We start from the raw sequence: 25193 nt of genomic DNA on the forward strand, positions 1-25193 counted from the left end.
ATTTTTTTACCACGGCCTTTTAAAATGTTAACGAGCTCCAACAGCTCTGCTCTTGTTTATGTTTGAGTGCGTCGTATATCACTGTTTCGCGGCTGCAAAAGAATATCACTTTTGTTTTATTTGTAGTAGGAAGCCATTGTGAAAATGTTTCTCCCTTCAATTCGGGATGGTGGTCAGAGCTGATTCTCGACTTTGATCAAAATGCAAGTTTACTTTGAGGCACAAATCCGTTAACAGTTGAATTGACGTGACATAGTATAAGGCGCCCTCCTTTTCCCATTGGAGCTGCAAGCCACCTTGTCCCTCTGCTGTCTGATAAATAAAATTTCTGGAGTAGCTTTAATTTACACAATTCTCGTCCAAATGTTACACAGTTGACGTTCCTTTTGATTTAACTTCATGCATTGTCCTTAGAAACGTCATCCTAACAGCCGCAAAGTGAGTATCACTTCGCTCCGCTAAAAATGCGGGTTGTTCTTTGTCTCGAAAAGCTGTGTAATAGGATCACTTTAAGTCACTCATCTTGCAAAAACTAATCTTATTCATCTTTTATTGTTTAGATGGTTACAAATTAGACGGTAGCAGGTTTGCAATTTGCGAAAGTCAGAAAAACACATTTCTGCTATTTTGTTGATAGAAAACGGATTTAAACCAGTTAAAATACTACTCAGCACATTGCGAGGCAGATTGATAACTGAAAATTTATTGGACTCGTAGGTAGGTCCTACTCCAAAGGAAATAACTGTCATGTAGTACAAAATCATGATGCACATGCTGTTAAAACTAATCTTATCCATGCTTGTGTTTCATATGGGTACAAAATGGTCTGCATGAGATGTGCGAAGTAGAAAATAAACTGATTCTTGAGGAGTATCGATGAAAAACTCAGCTATAACTCTTTAAAATACCTCCCACCATGCTGCTCGACCTAGGGCAATAAGGAAAAATATTGGACCGGGAGGTAAGTTGTACTCTGTAACACAGTTGTCGGTGTTCTTCATCGAACAGAAATTAATTTATTCATTTGCTATGTTTCAGATGTGTGCTGAACTGACTGCATAGTATTTGACCCAGGAAAACATTAAATTTTTTCTTATTTCTTGATTAATATGCCAGCTACAGCTTGTAAAGTACCCTATAGTAGAATGCAAGGCTGACGAAGTGGGAGAGTTCTCGTGTTCAAAAATTTCTGTTCTTCATTAGATTTTACAGATTTAAATCCGATGTACTTCAATATCTTCGGATTGACTGCACACACTTCCTTTAAGCCCAGTTGCTTCACGCATTACAATGAGAAGACTCACTGACGTGGGGAACTCTCCTCTTTTATAAAAATCTTCCAACGAAGATCGAAGTCGTCGATTCCTGTTATCCACTTTGGCATGTTATGTTTCTTTCCTGGAGACCGAAATTCCATGTTTGCAACTGCCTGATAGAGACAGCCTGGCCTCCTGCTCAACTGGTCTGAGCCGGCCGCAGTGGCCGAGCGGTTCTAGGTCCTTCAGTCTGGAACAGCGCGACTACTACGGTCGCAGGCTCGAATCCTGCCTCGGGCATGGATGTGTGTGATGTCCCTAGGTTAGTTAGGTTTAAGTAGTTCTAAGTTCTAGGGGACTGATGACCTCAGATGTTAAGTCCCATAGTGCTCAGAGCCATTTGAACCAACTGGTCTGACAGTTCGTATACCAATATCGCCACTGGCCACTGCAATGCGCTCCCGCATCTTGGCAAAGTCGCAGACCGGCTCGCCTGAATCTGCCTGCCATTTGAAGAACGATTACACTTATAGAATAAGATCCCTTGCCTGTTTGTGAAACACTTGGCGCCTTCTGGGTGACTCAGCCGTTACGAGGAAGCTCACAGAATTAGAGATGGGGGATCTGCTCCTGAACGGATTCATAGAATTGAATCTTTCCAAGGAGTGAACAGTCAGTGATTCAGAAAAAAAGAACGGTAGCTCCAAACGTTTCCCACAGCAGAGAGAGAGAGAGAGAGAGAGAGAGAGATGGAGCATATGAGCGGGGCCTCTGCTGGTCAGAGCACACTGCACATGATTTGTCTCGGAGCGGGTGACTGGTGGCCGTTCACCGCTCCCCCCACCCTCGGAAGTCGCCCGCTCAACGCTCATCTCACTGTTCTCGACTCTAGCCAGAGCGTTGAGCAAAGCAACTCAGGTGTCACTCTGGCCTCTGCGGCCTTAGCTCACGCAGTAATACAGCTCGTGGCTCGACCTGCTTGACTCAGCGCCTCTGCATCCGAGTTCGTCTCTACTGGATATTGTTCTTCATAGTAATACCGCTATGTATATTACATTATTATGTTATGTATACATCATTTGTTTTTATTTTATTTTTATTTGTTTAAACTGATCAGATTAGGTTCCTGACGACTCCTCTTACTATAGGATTTTTATTATGTACACTCGAATTTATGCTTTAATTACGAGCGAACCGATAAACATATCGCAAAATGTCATACATCAATATTTTCCTTGTTTTATTCTGCGTAAGGCTATATGCAGCACTTTAGTCTTACAGTCAAATTTATATATTTTTTTTCTTATTCTGGTACGAATTTTGCGATTTTAGGCGTCTTCGGAAGGAAACGTTCACTTTAAAAATATATGGCTTGCGATGTATTTGTACGAGGATAATGAAATTTCAATACATTATACCCAAATATATTGTTAATTTAAATTTCAAGTTACAACGTTTTCCAATCACCCAAGAAACCACGATAGTGTAAAATAAATCAATAATCAAAAACATTGTCATATTGTGAAAATTTCAATAAACAATACAAAATTCTTACTCATTATCTGTGTTACTTAAAAATAGGATCAAATAAGATCAACATACAGGTATAGTACCGGAATAAACCAAGTTTAAAGGGCAATGTGCCTTCCATTTATTTTCTATTGTGAATGAGTCATGAAAAAGAGCTAGTTCGTTTCAGGGAGTGAACAATTCTGATGCAATCTCTGAAAAGAACAGTTTTGCCCATCTCTACACAGAATACCACAGAAATCAGTCAATCGTAGTTTCACTCACGTAAAACACGTTGGAACGCTCAAGTTCACACGGTTCGGAACGCGGAAACAGGCTGAGCCCTGGTTGGCTAAGTTTGCAGCTGTCTACTGCGCATCCCTGGTCCAGATGCCATAAAAACTGTCACGGACCATTGTCGTCATGCTTTACTTGTATAACTAAAATTGCGTTCTAGGCCGTAATAATATTTTATATTAAATTTTTTTTTCAAAAATTTATCATAATTATTGATTATCTTTGCTTGTAAATGGGTAGGATATCGTGTGAGTCTCTCAGACGCCTAAGGTTTTGAAGGCTTTCCTTAACTGTAAGGCAAATGTCGAAACCGAACCGCACCCAAAATTTCCTCCGAATAAATTCCCTATTGGAAGATATAAGCTACCCACCTACTTGGATGTCATTTAACAAATGATGCACTGGCTCTTAACAGAATAAAACTATTTCCTCTTGGTTGAAAAGGGCATCATCGGTAAAGCACTCTCCCCTTTCATAAAGTGGAGGGAATGGAAGTGAAAAAGTAATGAAACATTAAGAGGAACCTACTTTGGGAACATTGTTGCGGGCTCACACTCTGTTTATGTGTGATAGATTTGATTCGTTGAAGGCTGCGGATACCAGACTCAGGCAACTCCACGTCTGCTATGTCAGGACGCTACGTAAATCAACGTCAAGGAAGGTGCTGTAGTGTATTGCGGCATAAAGTTTTCGTTTAATTTTGTACTTTTATGAAACGTTTTCATTTTATTTTCGTCGGCAAATATCGTTTATTATGATTAAGCCCTCCCTTGAGCAATTATGTCTCCACCGACGTCTCATTTTCAGTTGTCTTGAAATAAATGAAAAGAGGGAAGGCAGATGTTATTTGTCCTCTCCTGGGAGGTTTGAAGCTGGACAGACGCAATCACAGGCTCTCTCACGTTTTTGTAATACAGAGGGGTCCAAAAAATGTATCCACTGTTTAAAAATCCATAAATGGCAAACTAACTGACGGGGTTGTCTCATCTTTGGTAGTGTAATAGTTTGTAGTTCCGGCAATCGCCGCACAAACGTTGTATTGCGTTGTTTTGTTTTGTCAGATGACAGTCGCCAGACAGTGTTTTGTTCTTAGTTGCACCTAGCTACTAGAGTAAACATGACTGGCGCAAGGCTTACATTCGATGAAAGGAAGTCAGTTTTGAAGTGGTATTTTAAGTACGAAAACATTAATGAGCTTACATGGCAATGGCGAAATGAGTATCAAACAGAGCCACCGACACGTTTAACGATTCGTCGCATTCGAGACAAATTTGAAGCCGAAGGCTGTGTTACAGATGTACACAAACAACGATCTGGACGACCTGTAACAGTAACTAGACCAGCTAACTCCCGTCGTGTGTTACAACAATTCACTCGCTCACTACAGAAGTCTGTGAGGCAGTGTGCCCGTGAAACTGGAGTGAGTCGCTCAAGTGTTTGGCGAATTTTAAAGACAGCGAAGTGGAAGTGCTACATCCCACGATTGCTACACGCAATGAACGAGGACGACCCAGATCGTAGAATGGAGTACTGCGAGTGGTTTACTAACATGGTACACAACGATTAAGAGTTTGCAGAGATGATTGTGTTGTCTGATGAGGCACAGTTCAAACTCAATGGTACAGTAAATCGCCACAATTGCATCTACTGGGCCGCGGGAAATCCGAACGTCCATGTAGACAAAGCCGTGAATTTGCCAGGAGTAAATGAGTGGTGTGGGTTGTCTTACTGGGGCTTGATTGGGCCATTCTTCTTTGACGGCACAGTTACTGGTTAAGTGTACCTACAGAAGCTTCAGATATCCATTTTACCTACCATCCGAGACTTGTATGGAGACGGAAGAGTTTACTTTCACCTACCAAAATCGTGTTAGGGCGTATCTCGACGAAAATCTACCAGGAAGATGGATAGGTAGTGTAGGTGCTGCGGAGTATCCACCACGTTCCCCAGACCTAACTCCTCTAGACTTTTACCTGTGGGGAACACTAAAGGACGTCGTTTATCGACAAAAGACACGCACAATGGATGAACTTCGAGAATTCGTCAAATATTCATGTGCAAATATCCAACTGAACACGTTGCAGTCAGTAGTTCGTGCTGTAGTTCGGCGGCATCGTTTGTGTGTGGATGTTAATGGTGTCCATTTCGAACATCTACAGTGATAACTTTAAATTGGACTTTAAGCTACACTTACACCAAAAATTAGCCAACTCCGTCAATTAGTTTGCAAGTTATGGACTTTTAAACAGTGGATACATTTTTTTTGGACCGCTCTGTAGATTCGTTAAAACAAATGGTGAGTCTGAAAATACATTAGCGTGGACTACAGTATTCTTGAACCTATTTAACAGATTTATGTTTATGTTCATGAAGGGCTGAGAACAAAGAAACCAGTGATATCCAAAATAGCGAGGAAAAGATTTCTTCCGCCAATTTCAGTCGCAACGGAAAAAGTTGTATGTGGCGGCAATCTCTTTCACGTCATGTACTGCTGTACTTTTTCCTTATACCTGCGTCACGCCTCTCTCTTATCGTTGCCGGCTGCCAGTAAAGCCCACATTCTTCCTGATAACATGAAGTTGAAAATGAAACCACGTGGAAAATAATAACAAGGCAATGACTGTATCTGTTTCTCTTTCATTTCACTGTATAAATCATCCCATAATCGCATTGTAATAAAGAAAAGAGCGTGGCACAAATGTGCGTGAAATTTATCAATGTTTCTTAAAGTAGTAAGAATATAATTGGTTGCTCTTGTCTCTCAGGACACTCCTGGTGAATATAAACCTATCTGGCATCAGCCAGAATGGGAATCAAATGCAAGTGCTGTTTGGAATGACGACGATACGTCAAATTGGAGTTCCTATTTTTATGGAGTTCATCGCTGGAATACCTGCTCATGACCGCACATTATAACAGGTGGTAGTTTCGAACTCAAGGTGGCATGCAATTTAGACGGCGATATCCGTGTGATCCTACAGTACGCAATCATGAATTTATGAAAGTGAGGTATCGGACATCTCACACTCTTGCTGAGGAACTAAAAAAAGTGTTTATCTTATTTAGAACAGATTCTTCAGAAGGATACGCAAAAATACACTCCTGGAAATTGAAATAAGAACACCGTGAATTCATTGTCCCAGGAAGGGGAAACTTTATTGACACATTCCTGGGGTCAGATACATCACATGATCACACTGACAGAACCACAGGCACATAGACACAGGCAACAGAGCATGCACAATGTCGGCACTAGTACAGTGTATATCCACCTTTCGCAGCAATGCAGGCTGCTATTCTCCCATGGAGACGATCGTAGAGATGCTGGATGTAGTCCTGTAGAACGGCTTGCCATGCCATTTCCACCTGGCGCCTCAGTTGGACCAGCGTTCGTGCTGGACGTGCAGACCGCATGAGACGACGCTTCATCCAGTCCCAAACATGCTCAATGGGGGACAGATCCGGAGATCTTGCTGGCCAGGGTAGTTGACTTACACCTTCTAGAGCACGTTGGGTGGCACGGGATACATGCGGACGTGCATTGTCCTGTAGGAACAGCAAGTTCCCTTGCCGGTCTAGGAATGGTAGAGCGATGGGTTCGATGACGGTTTGGATGTACCGTACACTATTCAGTGTCCCCTCGACGATCACCAGAGGTGTACAGCCAGCGTAGGAGATCGCTCCCGACACCATGATGCCGGGTGTTGGCCCTGTGTGCCTCGGTCGTATGCAGTCCTGATTGTGGCGCTCACCTGCACTGCGCCAAACACGCATACGACCATCATTGGCACCAAGGCAGAAGCGACTCTCATCGCTGAAGACGACACGTCTCCATTCGTCCCTCCATTCACGCCTGTCGCGACACCACTGGAGGCGGGCTGCACGATGTTGGGGCGTGAGCGGAAGACGGCCTAACAGTGTGCGGGACCGTAGCCCAGCTTCATGGAGACGGTTGCGAATGGTCCTCGCCGATACCCCAGGAGCAACAGTGTCCCTAATTTGCTGGGAAGTGGCGGTGGGGTCCCCTATGGCACTGCATAGGATCCTACAGTCTTGGCGTGCATCCGTGCGTCGCGGCGGTCCGGTCCCAGGTCGACGGGCACGTGCACCTTCCGCCGACCACTGGCGACAACATCGATGTACTGTGGAGACCTCACGCCCCGCGTGTTGAGCAATTCGGCGGTACGTCCACCCGGCCTCCCGCATGCCCACTATACGCCCTCGCTCAAAGTCCGTCAACTGCACATACGGTTGACGTCCACGCTGTCGCGGCATGCTACCAGTGTTAAAGACTGCGATGGAGCTCCGTATGCCACGGCAAACTGGCTGACACTGACGGCGGCGGTGCACAAATGCTGCGCAGCTAGCGCCATTCGACGGCCAACACCGCGGTTCCTGGTGTGTCCGCTGTGCCGTGCGTGTGATCATTGCTTGTACAGCCCTCTCGCAGTGTCCAGAGCAAGTATGGTGGGTCTGACACAGCGATGTCAATGTGTTCTTTTTTCCATTTCCAGGAGTGTATAATGTGATTAAAACAGGGTCTTTTACTGAGAGGTATCGGATGTTGTGTCTCTCCATTGTATCTTTTGCATTCCATACGTCATAGTGTGTTGGCGATCCGTAAAATATAATGCATACAACTTCTGGGCAGCGACAAAGATTCCGGAGACTGACCTTGTATTATTACCATATTTTCTGCAGTCCGATTGATCTGCAGCAGATAAGACCATTTTCACTGAGTGGACTACGGTACGTTGTAAAGAAACTCAATAATTTTTCCTTGTTGATAAATGTATAGGTAATTATTCGAATCTCATACCAAAGATTCATTTCAAAAGTATTTAATACTGACAGACAGAAGAAGATTTACGCTCTTCGTTTATTAATTTTGTATTAATTTACCTTTGGTTGCTCTCATGTCCTGGTGATAAGACGTATAAACAAAGTGCTCTGTAATTTCAAGTGAAATTGTGCTAAATAATGAAAGCAACTTCTGAAACTAAACGATTTTCTCAATTACGATATCACGGATCCCAGCTCCTGTAACTTTAGAAGATTATTATTATTTTAATTTTGTATGGAGACTTTAGATGGAGGCGACGATCCTCAAGACGGTGCTGCTCAGCAACATTAATGTGTTCATCTCTTTCCCTTCGTGGCCGCCAATGTCAATTGCAGTATTTAGGTCACATTTGCCGCGACATTCAGAATCTGCAATCTTTCTTTTCATTTAATTACTAAGCCCGATTATTTTCTTTTTCAAATGAATAAATGCATTTTAACCACAATTCTTTTTACGCAGGTCACGAGGAATGATAGTACCTAGAACATACCTACCTCTATTCCGATCGTAAGTTCGCTTACAACTGTGTACCGACGTAATTACTTACGACCCATTTCCCTTATAGTATTAACACTTATTTTGAACCAGTCACTCGCGAATGTACGTGCCCTCTTATTTTGTTTACTCAGTCATGTGTATTCCTTAATAACGTTACTTTTAATATTGAGAGGTACAGTTTCCACAATTGACCCTGGACACTCGCAACGGCGCTTCACGCGAAATATTTACGACGCGAAATTCATACTAATTCTCATTTCAAAATTGCAACACCGGCTGACTAAGTTTTTAACTGTTTAACAGGGCGGCTACAACGTCCAAAACTAAATTCTGATCTATGTGTCATTTGCATTAGTGGCGGAGATCAATCATTCTTCGCCCCTGGATCAATTACAGTTCATACTATGAAAAAATAGCTGATTAGTTTATCAGTATCAATGTATAGCAGCATATTTCGTTTTTCACATACTGGGTCTATGCATTGTCTTTTTTTCAGAAATGCCTTAGTTTAATACCCTTAAAGACATTAGAAGGGAAGTAACTGATTTTACTCTCCTGCACTGCCTGACTAAAGCGACTGATTATTCATTTATGTAAATTTTGGTTTTAGAGAATAGTGACTCATGTGTGAATTCCTATGTGCAGCTTCCCTTAGATTCATTAAGGATTTATTAATCAGGAATCGAGCGTATTTTGTTTGTGGGTATCATAGTTGTAAGCCCATCCAAGACGTGTCTGAAGAAATACAGACTAACCTACCGTTCCTGAAGAGGTGCAATGGCGCTTTCAGTAGTTACAGGGGCAACAGTATGAATAAGTGATTGATCTCGCCTTGAAATATTAGATTATACGGCCTCACTATGGTGGTACTGTGGATGACAGAAAGCAAGAGGAAACTACAGAAATAGATGTCCTAGGTGTCGCAAAACAGCTTAAATCACTTAATAAAAGCAAAGCTCCCGGTCCAGATTGTATACCAGTCAGGTTCCTCTCAGAGGATGCTGATACTATAGCTCCACAGTTAGCAATTATATACAACCGCTCGCTCACAGAAAAGATCCGCACCTAAAGATTGCAAAATTGCTTAAGTCACACCAATACCCAAAAGGAGAAGTAAGATTCATCCGTTGAATTACAGACCCATATCACTAACGTCGATTTTCAGTAGGGTTTTGGAACATATACTGTATACGAACATTACGAAGTACCTCGATGAAAACGATTTATTGACACATAGTTCGGATTCAGAAAATATCGTTCTTGCGAAACACAACCAGCCCTTTATACTCATGAAGTAATGAGTGCTGTCGACAGGGGATGTCCAATTGATTCCCTATTTTTAGATTTCTCGAAGGCTTTTGACACCGTTCCTCACAAGTGTCTTCTAACCATATAGCGTGCCTATGGAATATCGCGTCAGTTGTGCGACTGGATTCGTGATTTCCTGTCAGAAAGGTCACAGTTCGTAGTAATAGACGGAAAGTCATCGAGTAAAACAGAAATAATATCCGGCTTCCCAAAGGAATTGTTATAGGCCCTCTATTGTTCCTGATCTATATTAACGACATAGGAGACAATCTCAGTAGCCGTCTTAGATTGTTTGCAGATGATGCTGTCATTTACCCTCTTGTAAAGTCATCAGATGACCAAAACGAATTGCAAAATGATTTACATAAGATATCTATATGGTGCGAAAAGTGGCAATTGACCCTGAAAACAGAAAAGTGTGAAGTTATTCACATGAGTACTAAAGGAAATCCGCTAAATTTGGATTACGCTATAAGTCACGCAATTCTGAAGGCTGTAAATTCAAGTAAATACTTAGGGATTACAATTACAAATAACCTAAATTGGAACGATCATTTAGATAATGTTGTGGGCAGAGCCAACCAAAGATTTCGATTCGTTGACAGAACACTTAGAAAGTACAACAGGCCTACTAAAGAGATTGCTTACACCACGGGTTGTCCGCCCTATTCTGAAAGGTGTATGATGCCCGTTAGTTTTTGATACTAAAGGAGTTAGTTTAATTCTGTCTTATGTAATTGCTGTGCGGTATGGGATCTGCATCAGATGGGACTGACGGATGACATCGAAAAAGTACAAAGAAGGGCAGCTCGCTCGTTTTGTATTATCGCGAAGTAGGGGAGATAGTGCCACAGACATGATACGTGAATTGGAGTAGCCATCATTAAAACGAAGGTGTTTTTCGTTGCGACGGGATCTTCTCATGAAACTTCAATCACTAATTTTCTCCTCCGATTGCGAAAACATTCTGTTGGCACCCACCTACATGGGGATAAATGATCATCACGATAAAGTAAGAGAAATCAGGGCTCACAGAGAAAAAATTAAGTGCTCGTTATTCCCGCGCGCCGTTCGAGATTGGAACGGTAGAGAGACAGGTTGAAGGTGGTTCACTGAACCCTCCACCAGGCACTTTATTGTCAAAAGCAGAGTAATCACGTAGATGTAGGGGGAGGGAGGAGGAGCAGATGGGCAGAGAAAGAGGCAGAGGAGCAAGTGGACAGAGAGCAGGGAGAGGGAGATGGATAGAGAGAGACGAGAGAAGGAGATGGACAGAGAGAGAGAGCTGAGCAGCGGATGGGCTGAGAGAGGGGGGGGGGGGGAGGAGCCAGTGGACAGATGGATGCAGAGGGAGATAGACAGAGAGAGAGGAGAGAACTAGCTGAACAGAGAGAGGGGCGAGCAGCAGATGGACAGAGAGTGAGGGAGAGGAGCAAGTGGACAAACAGGAAGGAGAGGGAGATAGACAGAGAGGGAGGAGAGAAGGAGACGAGCAAAGAGAGATGCGAGCAGGAGATGGACAGAGACGAGGATGGTGGAGATGGATAGTGAGATGGTGGAGAAAAAAAATGGCTCTGAGCACTATGAGACTTAACATCTATGGTCATCAGTCCCCTAGACCTTAGAACTATTTAAACCTAACTAACCTAAGGACATCACACAACACCCAGTCATCAAGAGGCAGAGAAAATCCCTGACCCCACCGGGAATCGAACCCAGGAACCTGGGCGTGGGAAGCGAGAACGCTACTGCACGACTACGAGCTGCGGATGATGGTGGAGAAAGAGATGGACAGAGAAAAAGGGGAGGAGGAGCAATTGGACAGAGAGGAGGGAGAAGGAGACAGACAGAGAGAGAGGAGAGAGGAAGATGGACAGAGAGAGAGGCGAACAGGAGATGGATGGGGCAGATGGATAGAGAGATGGGAGGGAAGGAGATGGACAGAGAGAGAGGGGGGAGGAGGAGATGGACATAGAAAGAAGGGGAGGAGCAAGTGGACACAGAAGAGGGGCAGGGAGATGGACAGAGGGAGAGAGGAGAGAACTAGATGGACAGAGAAAGAGGTGAGCACTAGATGGACATAGAGAGAGGGAGAGGAACAAGTGGACAGAGAGGAGGGAGAGGGAGATTGATAGAGAGAGGGGGAGGAGAGAAGGAGTTGGACAGAGATGTGGGCACTAGATGGACAGAGAGAGAGAGGTGGAGGAGCAAGCCAACGGAGATGAGGGAGAGGGAGATGGACAGTGATGGAGAGGAGAGAGGAGAGAGGTGTGAGCAGGAGATGGACAGAGAGAGAGGGGTAGGAGCCAGTGGACAGGTAGGAACGAGAGGTAGATAGACAGAGAGAGAGGAGAGAAGGAGATGGATAAAGAGTTGTATGAGCAGGAGATTCATAGAGAGGAGGAAGGGGGAAATGGATAGAGAGATGGAAGGGAAGGAGATGGAGAGAGAGAGAGGGGTGGAGGAGATGGACATAGAGAGTGGGGAAAGAGCAAGTAGTAGAAACAGAGGAAGGAGAGGGAGGTGGACAGAGAGAAAGGAGATGGACAGAGAGAAAGGAGAGAAGGAAATGGACAGGGAGAGTGATAAGCAGGAGATGGACAGAGAGAGAGGGATACGAGCATGTAGACAGAGATGAGGGAGAGGGAGACATACAGAGAGGGAGGAGAGAAGGAGATGGGCAGAGAGAGAGGTGAGCAGGAGATGGGAGACAAGGAGTTGGGCAGAGAGAGGGCGAGAGGAGGAAGAGATGGGCAGAGAGAGTGGGGAAAGAGCAAGTGGACACACAGGAAGGAGAGGGGGATGGACAGAGAGAAAGGAGAGAAGGAGATGGACAGGAAGAGTATTGAGCAGGAGATGGAGAGAAAGAGAGGGATAGGAGCATGTGGACAGAGATGAAGGAGAGGGAGGCATACAGAGAGGAAGGAGAGAAGGAGATGGGCAGAGAGAGACACGAGCAGGAGATGTGAGAGAAGGAGTTGGGCAGGGAGAGAGGGGAGCAGGAGATGGACATAGTGAGAGGGGGATTCACAAGTGGACAAGGAGAAGGGAGACGGACAGATAGAGAGGAGTGAGGGAGATGGAGAGAGAGAGGTGATTAGATGGGCAGGGAGAGATGGGGAGGAACAAGTAGACAGAGAGAAGGGAGAGGGAGATGGACAGAGAGAGAGAGGAGAGATGAAGATGGACAGAGAGAGAAGAGAACAGGTGATGTACAGAGAAGAGGATGGGAGAGATGGATAGAGAGATGGGAGAGAAAGAGATGGACTGTGAGACAGGGGAGGAGGAGATATATGTAGAGAGAGGCGTAGAAGCAACTGGATGGAGAGGAGGGAGTGGCAGACGGACAGAGAGAGAGGTGGTAAGGAGAATGATGGGGAGACATAAGAGGAGGAGATGGTCAGAGAGAGCATACAATCTGACATACAACTCTCTGAGGGCTGTATGGGAGGCATTGGGGTCTCCCTCACAGCATGTGAATAGACATTCAAAATCCGCGTGTACTACAAAGTGACAATACTACTGATGGTGGAAATTCTTAAATTTGATAAACTTGTTTTCCTTGGTGTATCCACTGTGGATGACGATCTGTGACTGTGATATAAATTGGCAATTTGTCTGGTAATAAATATGTAACCAGTGCTTTTTTTTACGATTTATTCAACCACTAGCATATTCTGCTGGAAAGTAATAATAAAGTTTACGTTATCACGTATCAACTACTTTTGGATTTTTGAGCATGTCTGGTGCAAGTAAAAGACATTGACTTTCATATGGTGACCAGAGCAGAAATATTTTCGTATCTCACCCTGGTGCTACACTGCATTGTCGTCAAGTATGAAAACTGTGTTTCGTTTCACCTTTTCAGGTGAGGGAAACTTGCTGCTTTCGCTCAACATCTGGTACGTTACTTTCTCTATGTCATGCAGGATCTCCTGCGAAGCTGGTACTTGAGCTGATATAATGCTTTTGACAATATATACATGCTCGCCAGCCGGTGTGGCCGAGAGTTTCTAGGCGCTACAGTCTGGATCCGCGCGACCGCTATGGTCACAGGTTCGAATCCTGCCTCAGGCATGGATGTGTGTGATGTCCTTAGGTTAAATTAGGTTTAAGTAGTTCTAGGCGACTGATGATCTCAGAAGTTAAGTCCCATAGTGGTCAAAGCCATTTTTTATATACATGCTCGAAGTGGGCTCCCTCAGGTCGGGTTAGCAGTAAGAGAAGCAAATTAGTTTTTCTGCATCCTGTACGACCCATAGTTACAGCGTGTATGAAACTGGGAAGGAGATACTTCTTCCCAGCATCATTGTAGGACTACGTTGTTAATGCAAAGCCCTTGTGGTGAGGATGTTCTGTCCACTCAACCATGGTGATGACCGCACATTTGCATTAGTATGCAGTGTATTCAGAGAGTAAGAATACATGTATTGCTCCTACAATATATTGTTCGTTTATAAATTCTTACAAATTAAGGGGTAAATATACACACATCAAAAAAAGTTTTACATCAACCTGGTTCCCTGAACTACTGAAGATAGGTCTTGGCTGTGGATATTGTATCACAGACACTGTCCCTTTGACCGTTCAGAGATGTCACTAAACCCACCCAAAGATGTAAACAACCATGCATTAGCAGCACCTATTAGACAGAGGAGGTCCGACAGCCGATCAGTTCCAGTCATTCTACCAGTAAGGAGGTACATGACTCGTGTTGTCTTTAGTTCAACCATGCCTAGACGGTCAATAGCGCGGTTCGATCGCATCCGCATTGTTACTTTGTGCGAGGAAGGGCTCTCAACAAAGGAAGTGTCTAGGTGTCTCTGAGTGAACCAAAGCGTTGTTGTTCAGACATGGAGGAGATACAGAGAGACAGGACTGTCGATAACGTGCCTCGCTCAGGCCGCCCAAGGGCTACTACTGCAGTGGATGACCGCTACTTACGGATTATGGCTCGGAAGAACCCTGACAGCAACGCCAACATATTGAATAATGCTTTTTGTGGAGCCACAGGACGTCGTCGTGTTACGACTCAAACTGTGCACAATAGGCTGCATGATGCGCAACTTCACTCCCAACGACCATACAGCGCGGTACAATTTGGCCCAACAGCATGCCGAATGAACCACTCAGGACTGGCATCGCGTTCTCTTCACCGACGAGTGTCGCATATGTCTTCAACCAGACAATCGTCGGAGACGTGTTTGGAGGCAACCCGGTTAGGCTGAACACCTTAGATACATTGTCCATCGACTATAGCAAGTTGTAGGTTCCCTGCTGTCTTGGGATGGCATTATGTGGAGCTGATGTATGCCGCTGGTGGTCACGGAAGGCGCCGTAACGGCTGCACGATATGTGTATGCCATCCTCCAGCCGATAGTACAACCATATCGGCAGCATATTGGCGAGGCATTCGACTTCATGGACGACAATTCGCGCCCCCATTGTGCACATCTGGTGAATGACTTCCTACAGGATAACTACATCGCTCACCTAGAGAGGTCAACATGTCTCCAGACATAACCCTATAGAACATTAAGTTCTTAAATGTGTGCTTCTTTAGATGCATGCACCCCTTTTGTTTATAAATTTTAATCGTGTGTGGGAAGTCCCCTGTGCAACTGTCTAGTCATAAAGCATCAATAAGGGAGCTCGACCAATTCCACCAAACATGGTGGTAATCTGCATCGAAGTTTCAAATAGGTGAATCCAATCATCTAGAGATATTATGACCCTGGTCTCAGCATATCGAGGATTTTCGAAAACCAACACTAGTTAACACTCACAATCTGATATCATCCCCACACTAATGCATTTACTGTCACTTATGTGGAAACTGTAGGTGACGTTATATGACGTAATTCTAAGAAGCAAGTTCGCAGCTCGTGGTCGTGTGGTATCGTTCTCGCTTCCCGCGCCCGGGTTCCCGGGTTCGATTCCTGGCGGGGTCAGGGATTTTCTCTGCCTCGTGATGACTGGGTGTTGTGTGATGTTCTTAGGTTAGTTAGGTTTAAGTAGTTCTGAGTTCTAGGGGACTGATGACCATAGATGTTAAATCCCATAGTGCTTTGAGCCATTTGAACCATCTAAGAAGCAATGGTTTTACCTACCCTGCAGGAAGATGAAGCGTGCGTTAGATTCATACAAATATCGTCACATTCTTTTTTACCATCACCACCACGACTAATACTACCTAGTAGCCTGCATCGAGGAGGTGAGCACAGATGTGTTGTTCTAAATCTTCTCCCTTGAAGAGTTTTTACTCGTCTGACACAGACCTGTTTCAGACTTCCGTAAATATAGACAGGGTGATTATAATTAAACTTTCAAATCGCTGTAGAAATAACACCATGGTCACAATGACATCAAATTGCAATGGAATACTATTGGAAAAAAGGGAAAACGTATGGCAGAAGAGAAATAGTTACAAAATGTAGCAAAAGATGGCGCTGTAAGTGTCATAATTTAACAGTTGTCGACTACAAATGACAAGTGAATCATACAGTGCTTAAGGTGTACGTTTGACGTTAAACGAACTGTACTACTCAGTGTTCATAGGTGTACAAGTATGACACAGTTAATTAGGAAGCCCATCCACCAAGGCAAGGTCATACCACATCGGATGGGAAAAATCGGTTTTTAATTGTCCTGAGGCCAAAAACCGCATAAAAAGCATCAATCAAAATCAAAGCGGGTTATTAATTTCATTGTGACTGGCGCAAAACATGTTGAATATGTTGTCCATCGTTCTCTGCAACTAGTTGAAATCGAGATACAGCATGTTCCACAACTGATCAAAGTGTTTCCAGGCTCATGTTCAGAATGTGTTGCGCAATGCATGCCTTCAATGCTGCTAAGTTTGCAATCAGAATGCTGAACACAACGTCTTTCAGATAGCCCCACGGTCAGAGTCACATGGATGAAGATCAGGTGATAGGGATGGCCAGGCAGTTGGGAAATGGCGGCTGATAAATCTAGCATTTCCGAAATGGCGCTTCAGCAGTTGCTTAGCTGGATTTTCAATGTGCAGAGGTGCGCTATCTTGCGTAAAATCATACATCCACGCTGTTGGACAGTTGGAATGACATGGTTGCGCAAAAGACACTCATAGCGCTTACAAGCACTTACCAGTGAGGGTACGGAAACACTTGTCTCTTCGAAAAAATATGGCCCTGTAATAAACGATGCCGTAAACCCACACCACCCATGTGACCTTTTCAGGATAAAGTGGTACTGGTTCATTTGCGTGTGGATTTTCCGTTGCTAATATTCGACAGTTCTGTGTATTGAAACATCCTCTCAGATGGAAGTGGGCTTCGTCTGTCTACAAAATCTTCCACGGCTAATCATTGTCCACTGCCATGCGAGCAAAAAATTCTAAAGCAAAGGTCTCTCTTGCTGGCAGGTCAACAGGAAGCAACTCATGCACATGGGTAATTTTTAATGGATATCGAAGAAGGATGTTTCGTAGGATTTTACGCATCGTGCACTGTACGTTTGCACACCACCACTCGTCTCCTCCTGTATTACTATGGCCAGTGCTTCCACTGACGTTGAATCAATTCGTTTTCTCCCTCTGCCAGGTAGCACACCAAAAGAACCCGTCTTTTCGAAATTCCGATTAATTTTCTTCAGACCCCCGGCAGTCATCGGACCAGCACCTTTTTCCAAACCCTTCATCCGCCCGTTGTGACCGAGCAGTTCTAGGCGCTTCAGTCAGGAACCGCGCTGCTGCTTGTGTCGTCCCATAGAGCTTAGAGCCATTTGGACAATTTGAACCAAACCCTTCTGCAGAGTGACGTATGCAGAGTCACCATTCTTGTAATACAGCTTTGCAGGCAGACCGCTATCGTGCAGTGAGACAGTCATGGTGAACGTCGCAGACGCGAAAGGAGGAAAAGTCGTGTACCCGGCGTGTTTATACCAACTTCAATGGGTCGTGCGCATGGACAGGTGTTTTTATTTACGTATTCTGACACATTCAATTGATCAATTTTCACACTACTTTTCTTTCTTCTGCTTTAGGTCCCCCCCCCCCCCCCCCTCTCCGATAATATTCCTATTGCTATCTGACGTCGTTCTGGCAAGTGGTGTTATTTCTACAGCGTTTTGAAAGTTTAACTTTAATTTTAATCACCCTGTATAACATTTTCAACACTGTATGAAACAAAAAAGCGAAAAACTCATGGAGTTAAAAAAGAAGGGAATTATCAATAACAACACAAACATGAAACCGCCGTCCACCATCTCAGGTAGCCCAAAAATATTAGGTTCGCCGCATTTATATCTCCACAGTTCTCCACAGTGATACTTCCCTGTGACGTCATTCTGACGTGGCCATGGCTGTGACTACTTTCGTGGTCGTATCCCAAATAACATTTGGTGCTTCGATTGTGTGGAGACGTAGTTGTTTTATGAAAAAAATAAACATTTCAATAATAGTTCACTTTGTTGACAAGCACAAGACACGATGGCATGCCTTGCCTCTTACCTCACTGTACAGTTTATGGGCTGAAAATAGAACTCGCATGTACGTTTCTTGCAAACGTGAGCATTAAAAATGTTGTGGATACTAAATGAAAATGAATCGAACCAGTATAAATACAATAAAAGTGGGATTACATGGATTATGAAAGCAGCCTTTTCTCATCGCATCAATCTCTTCTTGATTATAAGAAATATTTCAACAAAAACACGCAACATTAACGAGGCATAATGTGTCGTTACTAGAGCAAATACCCATTCAAGAAAGAAAAAAAAACATTCGAAATTGCCTTCCTGACACTGTGTTACTCATGTAAGCAACGCAATTTTTTCGTATTTAAAAGAGCTGTTGCGTGCACATGACAGAAATAATGAACAAGAAGAAATTGTAAAGAACAGTCTGCTGTTTAAGATGTCGACAGGCCTCGGCCACTCTGGCTTCAAAATAATGTATGGTGTAAGTCTGTAGTGCCATCTCTCATTTTTATACCTCCATGGAAAAACTGCATGTGTATCATGCTTGGTTTCTGGTATGTAAGATGTACGTTACACAGAGCACCACTGTCGGTTCATCGCATGACATACAGTGAATATGTCATGATACCAGACACTAAAAGCGATAAGAAGAGGGTAATGGTGTTAGTCGTTAATTTACACACAGTCTGCAAGTGTATACTGCAAGCCCTCAGCACCGAAGCATCTTTCGACATAGTGCAGTCTACCGTTAAGACGCTGTTAACGTAGAATGATGGTTGCAGGAAATTCGGTTATTCAGGCAACCTACTGCGTCTGCCCATTCTAAATATTCTAGAACAAATTATACTGGAATATGTGCAGCCAGAAGACTATGTGAACAATGTTAATGCATATTTCATATTCAAATGGCTTAAATAAGGAAATATATGTAAGGTGCACAAGTCATCTTGCATGGTCCATCAGTGTTCTGTGGTGGAGTTGGTAATGGCTGGGTCACCGTTGCTCTAGTACTTGGACCTAAAGTCGATAAAGTTGGAGGGCTAGAAAGTTTTAACACTTGTGATGTCATTGCTTATCGGACATTTCAGATGGCAGAGGTCTACAACAGAGATATGGGTAAATCGTATTACCTGTCTTCAAAGCCTTTGGTTCTTAGGACCAGGAATCGCCTTAAAGTAAATGAATCTGAATCTGTGTCAGTGTGAGTCTAACGTGTTGACAATTGTAGAAAAAATAAAACTCGTGGGTGACGTCACTCATTATCATAGAAATTAAATAAACTATATCCTTTCAGCCCTCTGTAACTATAGAGCTCCGCAATGTAGTATGTAACATGGTGGTGTACAACTACGTCGTTGCGGGAAAAACAGTGAGCTGTAGTCGAGTTTCGACTTCGAAGACGTTGTCCACACATGGAGCACTTCCTCCTTCAGCACGATAATGCCAGATCACAAACGAGCACTGTGATGTTGCAACAATCCGAGATTTAGGGTTCACCATCATCGATTATCCTCCATAAAGTCCCGACTAGGCGCTATACAATTTTTATCTGTTTCCAAAACTTAAATAATACCTTTGAGGATATTGCTTTAATAGTGATGAAGCAGCGCAAGCAGAGGTGAGGCTGTGGCCCCGTCAACAAAGTCAACAAACGGTATCAACAAACTGGTCTCTTGTTGCGAGAAATGTATTCGTTACGAGAATGACTATATAGCGAAGTAAGTTTGAGGCACATAGTATCAAAACCAGACAAGTGACTGAAGATTTATTTCTGAGTATGGATGAAAAACCTGTAGAAAAAAAACAGTGATGACCACAAACGTTTGTCTATCGTAGTTGCATCGTTAATAGTTTAATATTTAAGTTCTATCCTTTTGTGGATTCGGATAATGAACTAATCGTTTTGTTAATTAGTGTTGACTTGGCCATTTTTGTTGCAATTTTATGTAATTTTGTATTAATAATTTGTTATAAGATTGTACTCTTTTTGAATTCCAAACTGTTGTGCAAAAAGCACTCAATGAAAATAATGTGATGTAATGACTTTTCTGTGTAGCAATAAAAACAACTCTAAAAACATAAATTGGATCCTAATATAACAAGAACAAAATCTGAAAATTGAGTAGAATACAAAATAGGATTCCACTCATTGGAAGTTTGTAGTCCTCTTAGATACCAAACACAATAAAAAACAAAATGATCTGCAGATATTCAAGTATATTAATAATTTCCACTTTGGTCTGCTTCTTGTTCTCTTTCTTGCACTTGATCTGTGGGCTACATCTACTGATGTTTCCGCTATGTATCGCAACGTATGAAAGTTAGTTTTTCAGTAAATCACTCGGAACAATATTCACATTACAGTACGCAATAATGACAGAACAAAAGCAAATAGGAAACAGGATTGTCTTCCCGCCAATTATGGTATGAATTAGTGTAAAAGATTGATGTTATCGACATACAAATGAAATATTATAACTTCAAAGAAAATACAATATAAGGAACAGATTTTTCTACTTATATGGTTACATTGTTCCATAATCTAATAACACAAGACTCCACACAAAAACTCTGTGACAGGGAAATTGTTGCTCGTTCCTTGACGTGGTGGGCTATGAATTCCCTGCCTGCAAGACTTGGCCCATTCTGTTGCACAACCAAGAATTCAATGCTCTGTGACAGGAAGATTGTGAAACATATTCTTGAAACTTCCTGGCAGATGAAAACTGTGTGCCTGGCCGAGACTCGAACTCGGGACCTTTGCCTTTCGCGGGCAAGTGCTCTACCATCTGAGCTACCGAAGCACGACTCACGCCCGGTACCCCCAGCTTCACTTCTGCCAGTATCTTGTCTCCTACCGTCCAAACTTCACAGAAGCTCTCCTGCGAACCATGCAGAACTAGCACTCCTGAAAGAAAGGATATTGCAGAGAGATGGCTTAGCCACAGCCTGGGGGATGTTTCCAGAATGAGATTTTCACTCTGCAGTGGAGTGTGCGCTGATATGAAACTTCCTGGCAGATTAAAACTGTGTGCCCGACCGAGACTCGAACTCGGGACCTTTGCCATTCGCGGGCAAGTGCTCTACCATATGAGCTACTGAAGCACGACTCACGCCCGGTACCCACAGCTTCACTTCTGCCAGTATCTTGTCTCCTACCTTCCAAACTTTACAGAAGCTCTCCTGGTTTCGCAGGATGGTAAATCACTTGACCGAGAAAGGCAAAGGTCCCTAGTTCGGGTCTCGGTCAGGCACACAGTTTTAATCTGCCAGGAAGTTTCATATCAGCGCACACTCCGCTGCAGAGTGAAAATCTCATTCTGGAAACATATTCTTGTTTCACCTGATAGTCATCTACATCTACTAGCTTAATGTGGTAACTATAACTCCTTTTTGTAAATTTTGTAATCTGGCTGGTTTTCTATTAGACATCTCATACGTAGACATGAAGAATACAGATGTAGAATGCTAACAACGTTTGTTCTGTTTATAAAGCTTCAAGTATTCGAAGACATTACTTTTCAACATGCCCTCGTAATATGTTTTCAGCTTGTCTGTTACAAACGGGAAAAATGAATAAATAAAATCGATAAGAATTATGAACAAATGTAACTCGTTAATTTGCAGTATATCATAGCTCCGAATTCGATGTTTACTCTGGTCAGTTTCAAAACTATACATCACAGCCACCATTGCATAACTTAATGAAACAGACACTGGGCAACACTATCATGTACTGTACCAAAATTATTGTGGCTTTTATTTTCCCACAGAAATATAGCAACATCGGACGTGAGCTGTGTCATCTGACCTGATCTGTGTCGTGGGAAACAAGTTACATTTGCATTTACCTCTTTGAAACTACATGCCATGTTCATTCCAGGTATCACATGCAAATCTGTAAGACATCTACAAATCTAGTGAATGAAATCTAGCTAATTTTGAACGGGGTCTGTCTGTACAAGCGCTGTGTTGACATTCAAAATCGATACATCACCTTCGGGCCATGGTAGTAGTCCACGGCCACACTGAGCCATGGTGGGATAAGCCTCTGCACAGAGGGGCCACGAAAAATGACCAAAAAATTTTATAAGAATTAATTGGGAGATGTACTGCTACATCGGTTTTATTATCTCTTGTGTTCCTACCTTCTGGCTGTGGAGAGTAGGCTTTCGGTCAGCCTGGAACTATAAATGCACTCCTGTAGTAGGGTAACAGTGGTACTGGAACAATTTATATAAAATTGATATCAAATTAATTATGCTAATTAATTAAATTGATCAATTAATTACCCCTCTGATGATGTTATGTGTTTTGCCCTTCCAGCATATGGATCCCTTCCCCCACACTTCTGGGAAATCCAGACCCCAACCTGGATAAAAAGGTGGGTATTTAAAATTTTGGCATGAAATTCAAAAAATGGCGTAAATTTCGGGTTTTGGTGGGAACTGCTCAGTTCGCACTGCGCTGCCTGCCTCAAAGGAAGGACGTCTTTATATGTTTTTCGCGGGGAAAACTGTGCTCAATAGATGAAATGCTGATGCTTAGCAGAGAGAATTTTAACATTTGTATTACCTGTAAGCATACAGTGGAGAACTGTGTTATAACCATCTACATTATGAATGGAAGGGAGTCCTAATGTATGAGTGTAAGGGTAATACTTTCCAGCAAATAATGATGATGCAGAGTGATCGACTGAACACGTAATTTGCAACTCAGAGACTACTGTCTATGCTGGAGCTGTTTGAGCTTTTCTCTTTCTTTCTTTTTTTTTGGAATGGACGGTAAATCCTCATTGTCAGAGACAATTTCGTCCTATTCCAATACTCAACACAGGGTGACTGCTCACCTTGACGTATGGCTCTTAACTCAGTTAGTTCACAAAACCGTCACAGAACGCACTATGTCTTCCCCTCACCACTATATCCTGGTGGACCAATAGTAATACAGTATTCTCCTGTCACTTCTTGGAGGACCAAAAGAAATACAGTATCCCTCTGCCACCGAGGGATATAAGGCTGGGGCAACAGCTAGCCACTTTTTTTCTGTCACAGTAGAACCATGAAGTGTCAGCTGAGATCATCATCTGTTGCCTCCTTCTACTCGTTGAAGAAACTGAAAAGTGAGTACTTTTTTTATCTCTGTCTATGGATGCTCATTGCTTCCTCTCTCTTGTGTGTGTGTATGTGTGTGTTTTGTCTCTAGCATGTCTTTGTCTGTGGATGCTTCTTATTTTCTTTGTTCAGCCACATTTATCTGTTCTGCTCATCAATTTCAGTAACAAAGGCACTCAGCCTGTTCCTGAAAAGAATAATTTTGCATATGGTGGTCTTACCCAAACACGGTGCATGTCAGTACTGGTTGCCAACATGCGAGCCATCTCAGAAGATTCTAGTGCCACTGCAAGAAGAACAAGGTGTAGATATCGAAAATGAGAAGCAGTTCCATCTAGTGGTCTAATGCTTTTTGCTTCAACATACAGTTCAACATCAACTGGTTCAAAACGTTTAAGTGTCAGTACACTACCTCCTGTAGAGATGATGACTGATGTGTTTTATTAGAAATTGAGAATGTATCTAAAAATATTAAAGTGCACATTGCTGAGTACAAATGAGATGAAATGGAACGTGCTGAAGCCTATATGAATCAGCAGATGATCACCAAGTATTATCCAACTCGTTCTCCCCAGGATATCATCTGTGGTGTATGATGACTCAGCACTCTGTGTGAAATTAGGGGAAACATCCATTTAGCTACCACACTCCACCGTTACAAACTTGTGTGGACTAAGTATGGCATTATCCTATGTGTTGGAAACACTGAACAGATGGCTGCATTTGTTAAACTGTCAATAAAGACATTGTGGCCTATCACTGAGTGAATAGTGTGAATGCTGATGACTTACATCAGTATATCAATACAGTGCCGAAAGAAACTAAATGACAACCAATAGGTTTGAGAGAAATTTAAGCTTATTTCCATGCATACAAGAAAACTATATTTGCTAAATTCTGTACAGGAGTGGAGATGAAGAAAGAACCCAGTGCTTGATTTTTGAATAAGTATGTTCATATAATTTCAAACTGTGTATGTGTTTTTATTTCTTATTCATGATATCACAAATATTTTCACTGTAGCAGCAGAAAACTTAATGAAGAAGAACTAGCTAAATTCACAGTAGGTTGTGTGTGTGTCTTTTTTTATGAAAGCCCATTGCTTGCCAATGCCTGACGTAGTCAGTATCAAGTCAGGGTGGGTGAAACACTTGTTGTAAGCCACTGGTCCTGTGGTGACGATGACCAGAAGAAGAGAAAGAAGAATTATATACTTCTTCCTGATAACGTAAGGTCTGTCCAAGAGTGGTAAAACAGATGACTGTGGCTTTTGTTACGTCCAGATCGATCCCACTTTGAATGTGTATGTGTATTTCCCAAAATTCTGTTTCAAGCAAAATATGAACTATTGCAAGAGATACTGCAGGATGTAGATGGTGTGACATACATGACATACAGTGTTAACAGTGATATCTCTCCACCAGGAAAAGTAAAGCCAAATCATAGTGTTCATATTTGAGGATGGTACTGTGGAAAACCAAAATCAAATTAGAAGGTATTTCTGTTTTGGTCGCCATATGGGTGTTGACGTATTTTACTTAAGTCAGACATGCTCCAGAATTCCAAAGGAGTTGATTAGGGATAATGCAAAGCTCATTACAGCCTTCAAACAAGATAATCTGAAGTTAAAGCACATTTACCAAGCACATGTGGGAGCAGGCAGGTCATTCAAACAATTCGTAAAAGTATATGGGGATTGCTGGAATCATGCACACTATTGACAAAACAAGAAAACTGAATGACAGTAGGTACAGACAAAACTTCCATGAGTTCCTACATATACAGCTCAGCAAAGAGGTGAGTAAATCAGTATATGTAGAGCCACAGATAAATTCGACTGTACATCAAGCACTCATCCTGATTAGATGGGTGTACATTGTCAGAGCATTCGTCAAAATGTGGATGCAA

Source organism: Schistocerca gregaria, chromosome 5 (assembly GCF_023897955.1).
Source record: "Schistocerca gregaria isolate iqSchGreg1 chromosome 5, iqSchGreg1.2, whole genome shotgun sequence".
Lineage (NCBI taxonomy): Eukaryota > Metazoa > Arthropoda > Insecta > Orthoptera > Acrididae > Schistocerca > Schistocerca gregaria.